The sequence below is a fragment of the Saccopteryx leptura genome, chromosome X (assembly GCF_036850995.1).
Source record: "Saccopteryx leptura isolate mSacLep1 chromosome X, mSacLep1_pri_phased_curated, whole genome shotgun sequence".
Lineage (NCBI taxonomy): Eukaryota > Metazoa > Chordata > Mammalia > Chiroptera > Emballonuridae > Saccopteryx > Saccopteryx leptura.
In genome coordinates this window covers 107,566,826-107,586,289 of record NC_089516.1, presented here as the reverse complement: position 1 = coordinate 107,586,289, position 19,464 = coordinate 107,566,826, and the positions used below count along the sequence as shown (strand labels likewise).

The 19,464-nt window shown below is 36.5% G+C and overlaps 1 non-coding gene across 1 annotated transcript; it reads left to right on the top strand.

Moving 5' to 3' along the window:
- Positions 1-937: 937 nt before the first annotated feature.
- Positions 938-1,044, top strand: LOC136386571 (U6 spliceosomal RNA). Its single transcript, XR_010747941.1, has one exon. It is a non-coding gene; the product is annotated as a U6 spliceosomal RNA (small nuclear RNA).
- The last annotated feature ends 18,420 nt before the right edge of the window (positions 1,045-19,464 follow it).

Sequence of the window (19,464 nt, the reverse complement as noted above, 5' to 3'; positions counted from 1 at the left end):
AATAAATAATTATATTTTAAAAAAAAAGATGGCTGCAAGGGGAGGTGCTTAAATCAAGGGCGCCAAAAGGTAGAAAAACGAATGGACAGGGCCCTAGCATGCCAAAATCTAGAAAAATAAATGGGTAGGGAAAAAATCCCCCCCTTTCTATCTCTATAAGTACCGCTGTCTTGAGCAGGAAGGTGAGATACTCTTCTCTATTCTCCCAAGTGGCAAATTAACCTCTTTCCTTTTGCACCAGCACCTGTCACAATTTTGACTTTTATTTTAGCAGGCAGCCAAACATGCATTTGCGTGTTCAGTTGCAAAGCTACTCAGTAATACAAAGGAATGAACTAGGATACCCACAATAACATGGGTGAATCTTAAAATAATTAGGCTGCGTGAAAATAAATAACAGCCATTAAACGGTTATGACTAGATTTATATGGATTTCTAGAAAACACAAGCTGAAATATTATGACAGAAAGCCTGGGGCTAGAATGGGTGATGATTGTGGGTGGGAAGGAAATACAGGAATGTGAGAGTATGGAATTAATTTTGTTCTTGCAAAATTCATATTCTGAAATGCTAATGTCCCATATGATAGTATTTGGAAACGGGAACCTTTGGCAGATTATTAGGTTTAGACGAGATCATGAAGGTAGGGCTCTCATAGTAGGTTTAGTGCCCTTATAAGAAGAGATGTCAGACAGCTTGTACAGGAATAAAAATACTAATATCAAAAGAAGTCAGGAGTGGTAAAAATGTAAAAAGGTAACAAATAGAAAATAATATTAAGATAATAAGAATGAAGCCAGGTGTATCAATCACAAGTAATGCATACGGATTGAACTCTCTTGTTAAAAGGTATAGTTTATCTGACAGTATTTTATTTAATTTAGCTATATGTTAAACACATGCACAAAACATGACAGCAAAGAAATAATAAAAATGAGTGCTTGCTTCGGCAGCACATATACTAAAATTGGAACAATACAGAGAAGATTAGCATGGCCCCTGCACAAGGATGACATGCAAATTTATGAAGCGTTCCATATTTTTAGGATGCTTTTGAGGAGACACTAGAATCTATGTAAACACAATAAAGAAATAAATAAATTTTTTAAAAAAGAAATAATGAAAATGAAAGGATGGAAAATAGTCAAGGCCAATACTAACTAAAAGAAGATACTATAGCTGTAGTAATAGCTTCATTCTAAACTTTAGAAAATAAAGCTAATAAACTTTAGAAAATAAAGCATTATTGAAAAAAGTAGACTGCTACATAATGATAAAATATTTCACTAACTGGATGGACACAAATAGTATAAATGTATATGTATCCAATAGAAAAGAGTCAAAATATGTAAGGGAAAATTTGATAGAGCTACAAGGAAAACCTGAAGACTACATAAACATACTGGGGAGTTTTATCATCCCTCTCTCAGTAAGTCATAAATCATGTGGACAAAAATAAGTAAATAGAAGATAAAAACTAAGTAACAAGCCAAATCTAATAGATGTACATAAACTCTTGCACTCAACAATTGGAAAGCAAAGAGAGTACAGTTTCCTTTTAATCACATGCAGAGCATTTATGAAATTTGACCAACTACTAGACCATTAAGCAACTCTTAACAAATTTTAAACTATGAATATCAAACAGACCATGTTCACTGAGTCAGAAATAAATAATAAAAACAACATTTAAAAATAACATAGGTTTGGAAATTTTTTATATTCTATTTTTCCTCATTTTCTTTTCTTTTTTTAAAAGTCTTTATTCAAGTACTCTGCCCATTTTTAAATCATATTGCTTGGTTTTTGTTTTTGTTTCTTTTTGTTTTGGTTTGGTTTTTTGTGGTAGAGACAGAGTCAGAGAGAGAGACAGATAGGGACAGACAGACAGGAAGGGAAAGAGATGAGAAACATGAATTCTTTATCTCAGCTCCTTAGTTGTTCATTGATTGATTTCTCAAATGTGTCTTGATGAGGGTGCTACAACAGACCAAGTGACCCCTTGCTCAAGCCAGCGACCTTGGGCTTAAGCTGGTGAGCTTTGCTCAAACCAGATGAGCCTGCACTCAAGCTGGTGACCTCGGGGTCTTGAACCTGGGTCCTCAGCATCTCAGTCCAATGCTCTATCCACTGCGCCACCACCTGGTCAGGCTTTCCTCATTTTCTTGACAAATAAAAAGTATATATATTTAAGATGTATAATGTGATTATTTGATATACTTTTAATCATAAAATGATTGCCACAAACTAATTAATATATTCATCACTTCACATAGCTATTGAGTGTGTTTGTGTAGAGAACATAAGATCTACTCTCTTTGTAAATTTCAAGTAAAATTTTCTAGATACATCATTAGTCATATAACGAATCATAATGGAGATATTATAATACTATCTGACTATAGTGGACTAGCACTGCAGCAGACCAACCCTCCCATGGAAAATTAGAAATGCAAGCTATAGTAGGGAAATAGAAGTTCTTAAAGTGTTTGTAGAACTATCACAAAAGTCACAAGTTATGGGAGCCAAAATCCCAGAGAGAAAATAAGGCAATTGACATGAACCCAGCATCCTGTGCTGCTTTCGCCATGAGTTTGTCAATTCATAAACAACAGGGGCAGAGAGACTGACAAACGGCAGGAAATTGTTCTTTAGAGGCAGAGCAGCCCAGTAGAGCTTCAAGTAGGTGAATAGAGCCAGGGAGACAAAAATAGGAGTTTCCAGTGATCAACGAAATCAGGCCTTAAAAGATCAAAATCAAGAAAAGAAAAGTAAAAAAGAACACAATGAAGGGGGCCAGACTTTCTGAGCTGCTTTTCTTCTCCAGGCATTAAACAATTTACAAGTGGCATAGGATGTGAAAGAGAAAGACCAAGCAGAAAGCAGTTGCTAATACAGTGGGAGGTTAAGCAGAAGTATTGACATCCTTCATAGTGCTAAACAGAGAGAAAGAGCTGATAATTAAGGAGCCTGAAAGTTTAGGGGCTCTGGGAAACACCTGTTTATCAACTGATAACCTGGGACACCAAACGACTATATGGAAATGTAAGGATGCACTCACCCTCAAATTGCCTCAGTCCATTACAGAATGAAGATAATCTGATCCTTTTTAGCAGCTTGCTAGAACCCAAGGATAATCCTGGCTGGAAAAATATATATTTTTTTCATATGAGGCTAATGTAAACTTAATTTCAAAATCAGATATGGACAGTATGGGGAAAAAAGCTATGTTAAGATTGCTTGCTGGTTTATCTTTTGCAAGCACTTTGCCTGATTAGTGCGTGAGCACGCGGCAGCTCGAGGTGTGTATGGCCTATATAATGCTATGGGTGCTTGCCCTCAGGGCGAATTGTAGATGGCGGATTGCCTGCCGCCACTGTGAGGGGCTATTTTGCTGTTTGTTTGCCTGAAAGGCGGTTTCCCATGTTTGCTCATCCGCCATTGCGAGACTATTAAACGGGAATGGCTCAAAGCTTTCTGGCCCTGCAGTTTCTCTATCATCTGCCCAAATCCAATGTGAACCTGCCTGGCCTTGGCCACCAGCATCACAGACAGTTTTGGAAAAATAAAATCAGAGGTCATTCTGTCTTAAATACAAATGCAAAATGTCTAGCAACAGAAATAAAAGCAAATCATGTCTATCAGTGTACAGAAGAAAATAATGTGGCAGTGTGTGCAATGGTGGAGTGAAGATCTCTGTAATTTACTACTTTATGAGAGCAAGGAAAACACTGACCAAAAAGTTGTCTAAATCAAGTTTTTCAGAACTCTGGAAATTAACAAAAGGCTTTCAAGAACCAGCTGAACCTCTGGAAGAACTCAGACTACTCTAAGTCTCTCTCCCTCAGCTCAACGTGACCTTGAAAAACAGCAGCCTCACATCCACGAGTCCACAGTCACTGTGAAAGCCAGCATCCTTGCAGCTGTTCAGAGGGCTGACTTGTTTTGGAGACCCCTGAAAAGCTCCATCCACAGAGAATTGTTACTATTAGTCCTGTCCCACTTTTCCCTGGGAAAGCCTGAAACCATAGAGCCTTGTAATTATTTCAGCTGACTTAGGATTCACTTCTTGGGGAAAACCTTATCATAGGGATTTGGCAAAAAACATTGGATAATTTCGTAACATTGCAGCTGGAGCAAACAAGAGCTTGACCAAAAACCTAAAGGGACAATCCAAGGAATGAGAAGTCCCGACGGATCTTTGAAAAACTTAGTTATATTCTTGGGAGCTGAAAGACTGCATGCATATGCAGAGTTGGGCACAAGCCTAAGAAAGGCTTGAGAAACTGGAAGACCTCACTTCTGGCTGATCTTGAGGACCTGACAAAATGTGTGGAAAGAAAATGAAGAGCAACTAAATGAGAACAAATAAATGCTGTTTGTCCAAAGCTCGCTATAGCAAGGGAGTCAACAACCACCACTTGTGCTTTGGCAGACACCAAGCCAGTCAGAGCAGTGGGAAAGCTTTATAGAGAAAAGCAAAGGCTTTAGTTCTGCCCCGAGTGAAGGTTGTTGGCACAGGAAAGCTGGAGGCAGGCTAACTAGAAGCCAGGCATCATATGAGATTATTAGAGTGCATATTTGGCTTTTTCTGGTTGGTCCTAAATTGGAAGCAGAGACAAAAATTAGGAAATCTCTGAGTTATTAATCAAGTCATGCCTGTTTGCGGCCAATTGTTTTAGGAATTATTATTGGTCTTCCTGGACTGGTTGCTAGAGAGAGTGGCCTGACTTCCTACAAGTCTGACTTTTTAGCAGGCTGGCTTCCTGGGCTGATTACTGCGAATAATGAATTGGTTTTCTGGGATGGTTGTTGTTGACAGTGGGTCAGAATTCTTTTTTCATACAAAGGTTAGTTTTTTGTTCATTTGTATATTCACTCTGTCATATTTTAATGAAAAGTTTTACTATTTTATAATAAATATGCAATGAATTTTAAAAAGAAAAAAGTGGAATTTAAAAATTCAAGCAAGTTAGAAATATGATATTTTTACATTTTTAAAAGATTTTATTTATTGATTTTAGAGAAGAGAGAGAGAGAGAGAGAGAGAGAGAGAGAGAAAAGGGTAAAGCATCAGCTCATAATAGTTGCTTCTCATATGTACCTTGATTGGCAAACCCGGGTTTTCAAACCAGCGACCTCAGCATTCCATGCCGAGGCTTTATCTACTGTGCCACTACAGGTCAGGCTAGAAATATAACTTAAGGTTAAACTATATAGAGAAAATAAGCAAGTCCATGAGTCTGAATAAGCAAGTCCATGAGCTTTAAAAGACAGAGCTAGATTGGTTAAAAACACAGTTTTGTTGCAAAAGTCAGACATTACTGAAAGGAGCTTCCTATTCTTTTTAAATTACAAAAAGAGACCCAAATAGTCTTTGGATGTTGAATCTAAAAATCTCAGTTATTTAGTGACAGTATATAGTGCACATAAGACTAATTATCACAGAGAAATATGCTGGTGGAAAGAAATGAGAATCAGAAAGTAGAATTAAAAGAGAGATAGAGACAATACAGACATAGAGAAATAGAGAGGTAAAGAAACATATAGAGAGACAGAAGGCAACAAGAGAGTCAGAGTAATAGTCCAAAGAAGACAAGCAGGAATAGCAGAGCACACACACATACAAATAAAAATGAAAGGAGGGAACAATCTTGAGGAACTATGGCTGAAATTTATACAATTGCTTTCAGCAAATTTTATCTTGAAAGCAAGATCATTCACAAAGTTATTTTTAAAAAAAAAATGGGTAAGGGAAGGTTTATTTGGCACAGAAGGTAGGTACTCAGGGTGTTTACTTCCTAAGATGAACTTGACTCTCATGGAAGGAGTAACTCATACAGAGAATACCAATGCAAGAACCTGCCTAGAAGAATACTTGATTGCCAGTAGCAATGAGGGTTTGATTCTGCTGGGTATTAGTGATGCAGGCTATGTGCTTTCAGAATGGAGGTGAGGCCCTCCTATGTTTGGTAGAATTGCAGGTTAAACAATCTCTTTAGAAGGAGGATCTTACCCAGAGATGTGGACAGTCACAGCAGAAGAGAACTCATTTTCCTGCCCCTCCCCGCTGTATTCCATTCTCAGGAGGAATCTCCTCTCCGACAATCCATCTGTAAAATGTAATTTAAATAAATGGATCTGTCCTAAAGTTACATGAATTCCAAAGAAAATAAACCATCTGAAATTCTTATTCTTACAATTCAACATCTGTTGTTTTTCTTTTCACATTTTCTCAAATACAGGAAAAATTTCACTCCTGGGTGGTGTAGAACATTTCATAGCAAATTTTTATAGATGGATTTTTTAATACCTGAGTGATTGGACTATAAAATAAGAAATTCTAAATTAATGTGAGATTATGCTAATAAGTATCACTTCATTTCTCCCATTTTTTTTCTTGAAAAAAAATCTTTGTTCTTCTTGCCTTCAGTGTTCTACGGTCCTCCTTCTGCAGTGTTCCAAAGCAATGCTTAGTTTGGCTACTAAAATGTGGGTTTGAATTTATGGGCCTTGCTTGATTATTAATCTTTATTTGGAATGCAGTTTAAGCTGGATATAACAGTTGGATCAAAAGGTTAGGAGGGATGTCAGAAAGAAAAAGAGAGTGAAATATACTCTGGGTAAAATGTATGATATTTTAGAAGGCATAATAGAAAATCATAATTGTCCCAAAAATTCTTATGGCATGTGTTTTTCATACCACGTATATGGTATTTTTTAAAAATATATTGCTTGGCATTATAGCTAATCGTGTACTTTTAAAATCTCTTTTACTAGTCAACAAAATCCAAGAAAAAAGGATATTATACTCTGTACCTATAATATTGTCTGATCCAAAAAAGAAAAAGAGAAGCTCAGCCAATGTTTATTAAAAGAGTGTAGAAATAAGGAAGTTTGGTAAGAAGGGAAGGAGCAAGGAAAATAGGGAAAGAAGGAGGAAAGTAGGTAGGGAGGCCATGCAAGGAATTGGCAGCTATAACTACCTAGAGACAGAATGTTCTACATAATACCAATGTCCTCCAACTAAAGCATAAATTCAAGATGTGAGATAAAATTCTATTTCCTAGACTCTTTTTTTTATGTCTCCCAATTCTGCTATTCTTGCCACTCAGACAAGCAAACAAGTAATCAAATAACACAACAAGTGGATAGCCTGACCAGGTGGTGTAAAAGTAGACAGAGCGTCAGACTGGGACACAGAGAATCCAAATTCAAAATCCTGAGATCGCCGGCTTGAGCACAGGCTCATCCGGCTTGAGCATTGGCTCACTAGCTTGAGCTCAGGGTTGCTGGCTTGAGCGTGGGATCATAGACATAACCCCATGGTCGCTAGCTTGAGCCCAGAAGTCGCTGGCTTGAAACCCAAGGTTGCTTGGCTTGAGCCCAAGGTCACTGGCTTGAGCAAGAGCTAACTTGGTCTGCTGTAGCCCCCTGGTCAAGGCACATATGAGAAAGCAATCAGTAAACAACTAAGGTGCCGCAACAAAGAATTGATGGATCTGGAAACAGCCCAAGAGGACGAGTGGATTAAAAAGCTTTGGTACATATAGACTATGGAATACTACTCAGCTATATGAAATGATGACATTGAATCATTTACAATAACATGGATGGACTTTGATAACATTATACGGAGTGAAATAAGTAAATCAGAAGAAACTAAGAACTATATGAATCCATACATAGATGGGACATAAAAATGAGACTGAGAGACATGGACAAGAATGTGATCGTAACGGGGGTGGGGGTGGAAGGTGGGGCGAGGAAAGAGAGAGAAGGAGTGGGGGGAGGGGAGGGGCACAAAGAAAACCAGATAAAAGGTGATGGAAGACAATTTGACTTTGGGTGAGGGGTATGCAGTATAATCAAATGTCAAAATAATCTGGTGAAGTTTTCTCTCAACATATGTACCCTGATTTATCAATGTCACTGCATTAAATTTAATAATAATAAAAAATGTTAAAAAAACACAAAGAATTGATGGTTCTCATTTCTCTCCCTTCCTGTCTGTCCCTGTCTATTTCACTCTCTCTCTCTCTCTCTTTGTCTCTGTCAAAAAACAAACAAACAAAAAAAAAAACAAACCCAAAACAAATAGCGATAAATCATAATTCCTTTCAAACACTTAAGCAACTTTTTTTTCTGGAGTTGCCTTTAATATAATGATCTTATGCTTAAGTTATACTTTCCCTTCTGTCTACATCAGCCCACATTGAACGCTTTTTACTTTGATGGTTTAATACTTTACACCACATGTTTATACTTATTATGTAAACCTTGTATTCATTTTATACCATTATGTTCTAGTTGACTAAATATATAATAAACTTCTAGAGGGATTGGACATGATTTAGCATTCTTGAATTTACTCATGTCACCTAACATGATGCTTAACTTTCAGCAGTCACACAGTAGATAAGATGGTTACTTAAAATAATATGGTACGTGACTTGTTTTCTGCTAAAATGGAGTATCTTTGTTCCTCCCTTGCACTCTGTCTTACTATTAAAAAAAAAACAACAACCCTGGACATAGCATCACCAACAAGCGTTGGGAGATTCTGAATGGTGGAAAATATAAATGGACTGTCTAGGGACATGGGGACTTAAAGAATGACATGGTTGTGAGTTCCCGGGTTTCCTTTTTTGCTTCCCACAGATGAAAGACAAGTGCTATAGAATCCTCCTCCTAGCAAAAGCACCAGAAAAAGCAGCCCCTAATAACAGAAAAGTTTTTCGAATTCTCACAATACTCCATCCAAATACCAACAGAAAAAGCACACACTACTCCCCTGTAGTTTCAGCAGGGCTGGGTGAGTAGCAGTTCATCTTCCACCTTATCCCTAGCCCCGACAAAAGTAGGCAGTAGCATTCTCATTCCCAAGCCAGTGGTATGGCAGAGTCCAGCATTGAGTTGAATGTCCATCTCCCACCTTACAGAAGATGACAGTGCTCTAATTCCCACAGTGTGTACTGTCAACAAGGTTCAGCCGTGAGCAGAGCTTCCGCCCTCCATGTGCAGCAAAGAGACTCAATGAGGTGATGTGAAGTAGGGCAGTCACCCGAGGCGGATTTAATGGCAGGCACACCGGACACTCGCCTTGAGCTCTGACTTCTGAAGGACCCCGCAAAACCCTAACTTTACACTTTTTTCTAATGACACCAAGCTTGGTTTCATATGTGCCATTTTTAACATGAATAGTACGTAATGTTTTTTATTTATTTTAAAAGATGGTTAACATGTATTTTTATTTTCTCTGTCTCTCTCTCTCTCTCTCTCTTTTTAAGGGGCCCAATATTTTCTTCTGTGCCCAGGACCTCAACTGATCTTGATCTGCCTCTGGTAGTCACCATTATTCTTAACCTCTTCTCTCTCATATCAGTAGGGCCCCAAAGCAAACTACAGTCATCCCTCACCATATCGCGGTTCACTTTTCACGGTCTCACTGTATCACGTATTTTAAAATTGTATATATATAGTTTTGTATCATGGATTTTTTGCGAAATTTTGGGATTTGGCGGCATATAGGTATTTATATATATTTATTACTTTAACTATTTTTGAGGTAAAATAAGCATTTTCTAGCCTAAAAAATTTGAAAACAATATAAAAAATATAAAAATATTAATTTAAAAATATTAAAAGTATATTAAACTGAAATAAAGCCTTAAAATATATAAATAATAAAATATAAGGTCACTACTTTGCAGATTTTTGCCTATCACTGTGGGTTCTAGAACCTGACCCCCACGATAAATGAGGGACCACTGTAAACCTCTATCCATAACTGGAATTAATAAGAATGAATACGACTGTGTGTGGGGAGAGACCAGTAGGGATTCAATTCTTTCCACCCCCCACCCCTACCTCAGCTAAACTTAGTGAGAGGCTTAGCCTCCATACATACTAGACATCAACAAGGCAAAATGAAGTGGTGCAAGGCTGGGTAGCTGAAACTCAGCCCCCACTGCCAACACACACAGTTCTTGTTTTCAGCAAAGCTCAGTGGCAAGCTGAGCTTACCACCGTCACTCTTAGGCAACAAGACAGTGCACGGTGATGTCATACTAAACTAGGAAAGTGTCAAAAGCATTGAATATGGAGCTGAACTTCCACCTTCTTCATTTACAATCTAAACGTGTGAACTGACCTGTGGTTGTGCAGTGGGTAAAGCATCTCACTAAAGTGCTGAGGCCACTGATTGGAAAACCCAGGCTTGCCCAGTCAAGGCACGTACGAGAAGTAACTACTACGAGTGATGCTTTCCACTCCTCCCTCTTCCTTCTCTCTCTCTCTGTCTCTCTCTCTTTCTCTCTCTCTCTCCTCTCTCTAAAATCAATAAATAAAATATTTAAAAAATAAATGAGTGTCACTGATCTACTTTTACCAGAGCAGTATTGGCACAGCCAAGCACGAAACTGAAACCCCACATTCACCTAGCTCTCATGCTATACCTCAACAAAGTAACTGCTTGCTACAAAAAGAATCCAGAGTCTCATAATATAATATGCAAAATATCCAGGATACTATTAAAAAACTCATGTGAAATACAACAATCTAGGAAAATAATACAAATGAAAAGAGAAAATAAGCAGAAACCAAAACTGAGATTAATTAGATGTAGGAATTTTCTGACAAGAATTTTAAAGCACCCATCATAAACATGTTTCAACAAGAAATCTTTTAGTGGATTTTGTTTTTAAAATCACTTTTAAATTCACAGAAGTATTGAGCAGACTATACAGAGATTGCTCATATAGCTTTTGCTCCCACATACATATAACCACTCTCATTATCGAAATCCCCCACAAGAGTGGTACATTTGTTACAACTGATGAGCCTACACTGACAAATCATTATTCCCTATAGTACATAGCTTACATTAGTGTTCATTCTTGGTGTTGTGCATTTTAACCGTGTGTAAGCCCACAAGTCAGTGTCATTAAATACATACACAGTGTTAGGTCCCTAGCAGTAATACCTATACCCAACACTTTTTTATTGAACAATAACTCTGTGCCCATTAAACAATAATTCTCTCTTCTTTCTTCCTCCCATCCCCTGGTAACCCCATTGTATCTTTTGCCTCTATAAATTTGCCTATTCAAACTACTTCATATAAATACAATCATATGATACCCTTTCCACTTGGTCATGGTGAATATTTTTTTAAATAAACTGTTGAGTTTGATTTGTTGATAGATTATTTAGAATTTTTGCATTTATATTCATAGGGATACTAGATTATTATTTTATTTTGTTATGATATCTTTATTTGAATTTGTTACCAAGGTAATGCTGGCCTTATAGAATTATTTAGAAAGTGTTTCCCCCTTGTCTTTTTAAAAAAATTCTTGAGAAGGATTAAAGCATTTTAATTTTATTTATTTATTTATTTTGTGACAGAGACAGACAGAGAGAGTGACAGACAGGAAGGGAGAGAGATGAGAAGCATCAATTCTTCGTTGCGGCACCTTAGTTGTTCATTGATTGATTTCTCATATGTGCCTTGACCGAGTGGCTACAGCAGACCGAGTGACTCCTTGTTCAAGCTGGCGACCTCAGAGTCTCGAACCTGGGTCCTCTGCATCCCAGTCCAAACCTCTATCCACTACGCCACCACCCAGTCAGGCTTGAGAAGGATTAATAAACATTCATCAGTTCTGACTTTTTTGCATCCATCTATCTCTCAAAATTTTGAGGTGGCTATTTTGTTCTACTAACCTTGGTTCTTTCAAAACAACCAGAAAACAATTAACAAAATGACACAATAAATCCATACATATCAATAATTACTTTGAATATAAATTATTTTCATTTTTCTTTGTCTGAGATATCTTTAACTTGTCCCCATTTTGGAATAACAATATTGCCAGATACAGAATTCTTAGCTGATGTTTCTTTTTTCAGCACTTGAAAAATTTTGTGACATGTCTTCTGACCTTTATGATTGCAGATGAAAAGACTGTTTTTATTGTAATTGATGTTTCTCAATAAGCAATACATCAAGGGTTGGGAACCTATGGCTCGAGAGCCAGATGTGGCTCTTTTGATGGCTGCATCTGGCTCACAGACAAATCGTTAATAAAAATATAACGTTAAAAATATAAAACATTCTCATGTGTTACAATCCATTCATTTCCTACCACTCATGTTCATGGTTGTGGGTGGCTGGAGCCAATCACAGTTGTCCTCCGGGACAACATCAAATTTTTATTAGATAATGCATAATGTACACGGGTCCTTGTATGGCTCTCATGGAATTACATTTTAAAATATGTGGCATTCATGGCTCTCTCAGCCAAAAAGTTTCCCAACCCCTGCAATACATCATTTTTTCTGTCTGCTTTCATGATTTTTTTCTTTGTATATTGATAAGTTTAATTATAATGTGTCTTGGTGTGGATTTCTTGAGGTTTGTCTTCTGGGCATAACTCTAAAGAAACTCAAAACACTAATTCAAAAGAATATATGTGTGGCCCTGGCCAGTTGGCTCAGTGGTAGAGCATCGGCTTGGCGTGCAGGAGTCCTGGGTTCGATTCTCGGCCAGGGCACACAGGAGAAGTGCCCATCTGCTTCTCCACCCCTCCCCCTCTCCTTCCTCTCTGTCTCTCTCTTCCCCTCCCGCAGCGAGGCTCCATTGGAGCAAAGATGGCCCAGGCGCTGGGGATGGCTCTGTGGCCTCTGCCTCAGGCGCTAGAATGGCTCTGGACGCAACAGAGCAATGCCCCAAAGGGGCAAAGCATCGCCCCCTGGTGGGCATGCTGGGTGGATCCCGGTCGGGTGCATGCGGGAGTCTGTCTGACTGCCTCCCCGTTTCCAGCTTCGGAAAAATGAAAAAAAAAAAAAAAAGAATATATGTGCCTTTATGTTCATTGCCATGTTATCTACAATAGTCAAAATATGAAAACAACCCAAGTGCACATCAACAGGTGAGTGGATAAAGAAGTAGTGGTACATATATACAATGGACTATTACTTGGCCATAACAAAGAACAAAATATTACCACTTGTGACAACATAGATAGACCTAGAGGGTATTGTTATTCTAAATGAAATAAGTCAGCCAACCCTGGCCGAATAGCTCGGTTGGTAGGGCATCATCTGGAAGAGCTGAGGTTGCCAGTTCAATCTCTGGGACACATACAGGAAGAGATGTCCCTGTCTCTCTCTCTCTCTCACCTTCTCCCTTCCTTTCTCTAAAAATCAACAAAATAAACAATTAAAAAAGATATATAAAAAAGAAATAAGTGAACCAGAGCAAAACAAATACCATGTGATTTCACTTATATGTGAAACCTAAAAAAAGAATATAAATGAACAAAATAGAAACACATTCACAGACACAAAGAACAGACCGATGGTTACCAGAGGATAGGGGGATTGGGACACCAGATAAAAAAGGTGAAAGGACTAAGAACTACAGATTTGTAGTTATGGAGATATAAAATATATCATTGGAAATGTAATCAATAATATTTTAATAACTATGTATGTGCCAGTGGGTAATGGAAATATCAGGGGGAACATTTTGTAAAGTATATGATTGTCTAACCATCATGCTTTGCACCTGAAATTAATGCAAAATAATATTGAATGTAAACTTTAATTGAGAAAAATGTTTTAATAAATAAAAATAGTCCACATTAGAAATATGAATACAATATTTTGCTTTGGAAATTATGTCTCAATATAATAGAAACATAAGCAATAAATAGTTTAAAAATTGAAATCTCATAAAAAGAAAAAAATGGAGATGAAGAAAAAGAAAGGGTAAATGAAAAAATATTTTTGTTACAATTTCAATAAAGTGAAGGTAAGAGATGAATTGCTACTAAACTGAGTTAAGCAGTAACTCATATTCTATTTGGTTTTGTTTTTTAATTGGAGATAATTGTGTTACTATGCTTAAATAATTGAAAAAAAATAGAGGAAAAGCTGAATAATTAAAGGAAAATAGATTAATTGATAAGAGTATAGCCTTGAGGTTGTGAATGGAGATGGGACTTAGGCTGGTATTAGTGAGGTTGGCTTTGGGTTAGGAAAATAATGCAGCTTCCTCTAGAATTGAAAGAAAGGACACTAGTATATCCAGGGTATAAAAAAATAGCATAGCATTCTTTGTAGGAAATTTAAATTCTCCTTTGATGGGTGCTTTTCTATGTTAAAGTAGGAGTTTAAGTCCTCTGCTAAAAATGAGAAGAGTGGATATTGAATAGGAAGCTGGAAGAGGGTGGTAAAGATTATAATTGTGTTGTGTTAACCAGAAGAGCAAATTAAACAATACTAGGAAATCGATAAGCAGTTCTGATGTTCCCAGCTATTTGGGAAAAAATATTTTGCAGAGAAACTAATCTGAACATTTGCACAACCATCAACACCCAACCTCCAATATAGGAGCAGAGAAGATTAACTTTAAGATTGTTTCAAAATTGGTGATAATAGAAAAGATAAAAAGATAAGGAAGCAGTGGTGGGATTCAGCCTGTTCACACCAGTTTGGCAGAACTGATACCCAATTTTTTGTTGAGTTCAGTGAACTGGTTGTTAAAATGGAACTTGTAATTGGGGTTCTCTCTAAGGTGGGTGCCTGGGCAGCCACCCAATGTAGAAAGCACAAATTTACATTCCTTACTCATTTTTAATGTTCATCTGTGCAACAGTGTATTCTAAGTGCCCGTAGTAATGTTCATTCCATCCATAGGGGGAGAAAATTGCAAGTGAGGACGCCAATCAAGGACCAATAAGGAAATATCTTAAGTAATAGTTTTATTGTTTTTTGTTAGGTATTATTTAATATTTTTCCATTAATATTTTAAAACTCTTGTAACATAATCTAGTTTTGTGTACCTCTCTTAATATTCTTATTTAAGTATTAAATGCATGAAATAATAAACTATCTTTCAGTATATTAGAGCAGAGAACTGGTTGTTAAATTACTTTAATCCCACCACTGTAAGGAGCTAAGGGTGATAGTTATTGAATATTTCATTGATTGAGCATTGGATTCAGGTTGGGAGAAAGTAAATTGTGTTCAGATCCAATGAACAAAGAAAAAGTTGGAGAATCATCTGACAGAAAATCACAGTAATTTCACCAAGCAAGTTTAATTGGAGGGAAAGAACAAGAAAAATAGAAAATTGTGGTCAGATAGTAGAATCAGAAGTCATAATGTAACTGTGGGGTGGGTTGCTAAAATCCAATACTTGTGAGTGTTTGGGGAGTCAAGCATATCTGAGTAGTGCATGGATTTTAAAGTCACCCAAGAAAATGAATGAACTAGAAATGGAAAAAAAATTGATAAGTGAGGAAGAATATTCTTTATATTGACAGATCATTGTCATCAACATCATCATCATCTGGCAAACATTAATATAACTCTTACTAAATGCTAGGGACTATTCTAACACTTTATAGATAGTATGTTATATAATTCTCACAACCTTCCTAATAAGAAGATATACTGACAGTGTATAGAAGAGAAATCTGAGACAGAGGGATGTTAAGTAACTTGCCTAGTTGCACTGTTAAATAAGTTAAGGAGCTGGGATTGAAGCACAATGTGGTCCCAGAGTCCATGTTCTTTATTAATACACCATAGTACCTGGACTTTGGACAAGGAGGGGCAAAGGGAGGCACACCTGGACTACTAACAATAATAGGGCATGAAGTCTGTGGTCAATGGGATTAATAGCATCTATTTGAGAAGCTTACAGTGAGATTGTATTCTTTGACAAGACCTGGGTTTCACTTTAGGCAAGGAATTTGTATTAGAGAATCTTGGTGCTCTACCCATATTTATTTGGTGCTCACCATTCTGTTATATACCAACAGATGTCTGCTCCAACCCACTTTATCTTTCTGCCCTAGAACTTTCTGTAGCCCTGGTGTATGGGGTTTAATGACCAGGGAACAATCTTATGATAGGCAGGTAAGCCCCCCCCCCCATGAAAGACCCTCACATCTAAATTCTAGGAACCTGTGAATATGTTAGGTAACACAAATAAGGAAAAGTGAGGTTTCTAATCAGCTAACGTTGAGATGGGAAGATTTTCTTGGATTATCTGGATAAAGTAATAACAAGAATCCTGTAAGTGGAAGAGGGAGACCGAAGAGAAAAAACCAGAGAGATGTATACAGGAGCAGTATTTAATTCAACGTTGCTGGCTTTGAAGGCGGAGGAAGTATGCTGTGAGCACAGGAAAGCTTCTAAAACTGGAAAGTGTTCTCTAGAGATTCCAGAAGGAGGTACAGCCAGGCTGACATTTTGTTTTTAGCTCAGTAAAACTCATTTTGCACTTCTGACCTACAGAATCGTAAGACGTTTAATAAGAAGAAATTTGTGTTGTTTTAAGCCACTGAATTTGCAGTAATGTTAAATCAGCCATTGAAAATTAATGCAGCCCTAAAGCAGAGATAGATAGGGATTGGAAGATGAATAGCTCAGCTTCCTCTTGCTTGAGTGGCACAACAGAAACGGGTTGCTCCCAGAGGACCCTTGCAAGATTGAACCAGTTACCCTCACCCTGATCTGCTAATTCAAATACAATATTGACTTGCTTCCTTCCCCTGTCGCACTTCTTTTCTCCTTGACTTGTACTTCCCGGGATCACTTCACTAATACACCACTTGTATACTAACCCATGGGACCGCTTCTGGGGGAATCCAAACTAAGAAAGAGATTAAAAAATTTTTCTATGAAATTCAAAGTGATATAGGGGACACTTTTTCTAAAGAAATGAGGATTTCCATTAGAAAGTGGCTGTAAGGAGGACTTTAGAGAGATAATGAGCCATATTTGTAGGATATTCAAAATGATACAAGTTGTTATCAAATTTTTCAGGCACATAGATAATGCTTATTCATTTTTTAAACATAATTATTCAAATGGAATTAGTTTCTTAAACATATTAATATAATTTTGTCTCATCTGTTAAACACCACAGAATTGGTGGTCATAATGTAATTTCCATGAAAGTATATTCAATTTAAATTTAATTAAACTCTTCTTTTGAACTTTGCAAATGTCAATGAAAAGTGAATTGTGTTACTATTAATACTTTAATTAATCATTTTTCTAACCTTTATTTAATTTTCTAAATCCTAATTTACAATAGTACCTTTAAGTTTAAAAATATGCATACATCTGATATTTAATTGAATAACTAAAGATTATACTCATTTTGTACCATGCAGGCATTCCATTTGGTTTATACCAATAATCACATTCTAATAAGTTAATAAGTTAATTTTACCTCTCTAAAGACCTTTAAAAGTTTTAGTTCAAGTATAAAGCTTAAGTTACTTTACCTGCTAATCATTATAGTTGAAACTATGGTTGAAAATTTTGTCTTATGAAGTCTGATTAATTTTTTTTAATTTAGCATACAGCATTTTTTAATTTTTAAAATTTTATTTAACGAATTAAATTTAATAGTGACATTGATAAATAAGCATATTGTATTTACATATAGTATTTGATTCAGTTCAACAGACTTCAAAGGATGTTTGTATTTCAAAATGATGGAAGAGTGATGGCTTAAAAGTTGTAATGGAAAAGTCAAATTAACTCCTGCTCTGTCTTAACCACTTTCACACTGCTCTGTTGTTGGTCAGGAATGGGCAAATATTCAGGATTCAACAAGAGGGATGGGGCAGGGAATTGTGACATCCTTGAGTAAGAATCTTCTTTTCAGAACAGAGAGAAGAATTGAACATTATGTGATAAGTCTGAGAATGTCCCAAAATTAGTTAATAATTAGAGGACATAACTGAACATTTTGAAAAGGAGTCAGGTGAGAAGAAATCAAAAACAATAAGGAATGAGCATAGAAGGAAGGGCATATTTGAAACATTGGTAGATACTTGAGTTCATAGAGAGGCAAAATCAATATTCCTATACAATAATGAGTATGATGGACACATTTTTCAAATTTCTAATTAGAGCATATAATCTGATAAATGTGTATTTATTTGTGGAGTAAATGGGGTAAGATATTTGAAATTCATATGTTTTTGGAAAATCCAGATTACTATGGCTATGGAAAATATGTGATTTTACCTACAAAACTGGAGGATTAAAAGAACTAACACATGTGAAGTTAGCAGTGTACAATAGAAGAGAGAGTTTATTTCTCTGGAATAACTATTTCTTGTCTCAAAGAAAATTCAAAATGACCCAAACTTCAGCTGTTTAAGATTTGAATGAGGAAGAAAAGGAAAAAGAAACAATGCATTTTAAGGGGCTAGATTTGTCTAGCAGAGTCATAAATTCAGAATGTGGGAAACAGGCCTCAGTAAGTGTTTGTAAGATGTGTTGGGATGGGAGGTAGAACGGGGGAACATGGGTAGAAAATATTACTCAACTAAGAATTTTTCTGACGATTGACACTATAATTGCAGTCACCTTATAACTATCAAGACTTTATATGGCATTTCTTTTTTTTTTCTTTTAGTATAAGTATCAAAATGCAACTACACTATGATTTATTTTGGGATGGTTTATATCATCATCTTACTTTGAGATCATTTTTTTAAACAGAACTAGAAACAAAATCATAAAATTAGGGGAAATCGATTCTTAATGGTTTAGTCTTCTTTTTTCTCACCCATTATAGCTGTCCTCTTTCCCCCATCCTACATTTCACAGTCTCTGTCCCAGTACTTTCATGTTGCCTGACCCATCTTTCATATCAGAGAGGAAATGAATCTTATGAAAGCATTCACAGGAATAATTATGGAACCCCCTTCATTTTTTAGAAAGATTTTCACTTGTGACAGGATAATATTCAACACTGAATTTCTTGCTATGGATTTTTTTTTCTGCACGGCTAGATGGAGACAACTGTGGGTGAATTGTTTGAATCATAATGTGGGTAATTAATTATTGACTGTATCTGCCTTTGAGGCTAGTTCCGCTCATGCGAATTTAGAAATATGACTCATTCCATTATGCAAATTACACATTTTGTCTCTGTTCTTTGCTTCCTGTGCTAATCCAAGACTATGAAATTCATCCATGACTAAACTTACATATTTCAATATAAAATTATAAAATATCCTCAAGTGTAGACATTTTTACTAATTTCTCTACTTGAATCAAAGGGCAAGTGCTCAGTGTCCCCAGGATTAGCAGCTGTGCTTCTAAATACATAGCTTATCTGTGTCTTTGATTTTAAGAAAGTTGATATTGACAGAAGAACTTGCACCTATGTTTGTATATCCTGGCTCTGTGATTCTTAACTATACAAATAAACTTTCTATTTATATGTGCTTTAACAGTTTCAATGTGCCTCTTAAAACTCAAAGACACCACATAAAAAACACTATGTGACGAAGGTTCCAAGATGGTGATGGAGTAGGCAGACGTTCCAACTGTTACCTCTCAGGACCAAACTGGATTAAGAATTAATTGAACAATTTCTTGAAAAACCAACTTTGAACTAAATGAGGAGGAGTCTAC